Here is a 2,355-nt window from a genome sequence, read left to right on the forward strand (position 1 = left end):
ATCTATTGAGATGTGTAAAATATTTTCAAACGTCCTGGAACACAAAATTACGGAAAACCTGAATACTTCGATGTGACCTAATAATTTTGAATTATTCAAAAGGCCCAATAGATTAGTACAATGGACTCTGACGACAATAAAGACCCTAGACTATAAGAAAATACCACTGTTCTAATCTATTGAGATGTGTAAAATATTTTAAAACGACCCGGAACACGAAATTACGGGAAACCTGAATACTTCGCTGTGACCTGTTAATTTTGAATTATTACAAAGGCTCAATAGATTAGTACAATGGACTCTGACGACAATAGAGACCCTAGACTATAAGAAAATACTACTGTTCTAATCTATTGAGATGTGTAAAATATTTTCAAACGTCCTGGAACACAAAACTACGGAAAACCTGAATACGTCGCTGTGACCTAATAATTTTGAATTATTTGAAAGGCCCAATAGATTAGTACAATGGACTCTGACGACAATAAAGACCCTAGACTATAAGAAAATACTACTGTTCTAATCTATTGAGATGTGTAAAATATTTTCAAACGTCCTGGAACACAAAACTACGGAAAACCTGAATACGTCGCTGTGACCTGTTAATTTTGAATTATTCAAAAGGCCCAATAGATTAGTACAATGGTCTCTGACGACGATAAAGACCCTAGACTATAAGAAAATACTACTGTTCTAATCTATTGAGATGTGTAAAATATTTTCAAACGTCCTGGAACACAAAACTACGGAAAACCTGAATACGTCGCTGTGACCTGTTAATTTTAAATTATTCAAAAGGCCCAATAGATTAGTACAATGGACTCTGACGACAATAAAGACCCTAGAATATAAGAAAATACTACTGTTCTAATCTATTGAGATGTGTAAAATATTTTTAAACGACCTGGAACACAAAATTTCGGAAAACCTGAATACTTCGCTGTGACCTAATAATTTTGAATTATTTGAAAGGCCCAATAGATTAGTACAATGGACTCTGACGACAATAAAGACCCTAGACTATAAGAAAATACTACTGTTCTAATCTATTGAGATGTATAAAATATTTTCAAACGTCCTGGAACACAAAACTACGGAAAACCTGAATACGTCGCTGTGACCTGTTAATTTTGAATTATTCAAAAGGCCCAATAGATTAGTACAATGGACTCTGACGACAATAAAGACCCTAGAATATAAGAAAATACTACTGTTCTAATCTATTGAGATGTGTAAAATATTTTCATACGACCTGGAACACAAAATTACGGAAAACCTGAATACTTCGCTGTGACCTAATAATTTTGAATTATTTGAAAGGCCCAATAGATTAGTACAATAGACTCTGACGACAATAAAGACCCTAGACTATAAGAAAATACTACTGTTCTAATCTATTGAGATGTGTAAAATATTTTCAAACGTCCTGGAACACAAAATTACGGAAAACCTGAATACTTCGCTGTGACCTAATAATTTTGAATTATTTGAAAGGCCCAATAGATTAGTACAATGGACTCTGACGACAATAAAGACCCTAGAATATAAGAAAATACTACTGTTCTAATCTATTGAGATGTGTAAAATATTTTCATACGACCTGGAACACAAAATTACCGAAAACCTGAATACTTCGCTGTGACCTGTTAATTTTAAATTATTCAAAAGGCCCAATAGATTAGTACAATGGACTCTGACGACAATAAAGACCCTAGACTATAAGAAAATACTACTGTTCTAATCTATTGAGATGTGTAAAATATTTTCAAACGTCCTGGAACACAAAATTACGGAAAACCTGAATACTTCGCTGTGACCTAATAATTTTGAATTATTTGAAAGGCCCAATAGATTAGTACAATGGACTCTGACGACAATAAAGACCCTAGACTATAAGAAAATACTACTGTTCTAATCTATTGAGATGTGTAAAATATTTTCATACGACCTGGAACACAAAATTACCGAAAACCTGAATACTTCGCTGTGACCTGTTAATTTTAAATTATTCAAAAGGCCCAATAGATTAGTACAATGGACTCTGACGACAATAAAGACCCTAGAATATAAGAAAATACTACTGTTCTAATCTATTGAGATGTGTAAAATATTTTCATACGACCTGGAACACAAAATTACCGAAAACCTGAATACTTCGCTGTGACCTGTTAATTTTAAATTATTCAAAAGGCCCAATAGATTAGTACAATGGACTCTGACGACAATAAAGACCCTAGACTATAAGAAAATACTACTGTTCTAATCTATTGAGATGTGTAAAATATTTTCAAACGTCCTGGAACACAAAATTACGGAAAACCTGAATACTTCGCTGTGACCTAATAATTTTGAATT

This window comes from Microplitis mediator, chromosome 5 (assembly GCF_029852145.1).
Source record: "Microplitis mediator isolate UGA2020A chromosome 5, iyMicMedi2.1, whole genome shotgun sequence".
Classification (NCBI taxonomy): domain Eukaryota; kingdom Metazoa; phylum Arthropoda; class Insecta; order Hymenoptera; family Braconidae; genus Microplitis; species Microplitis mediator.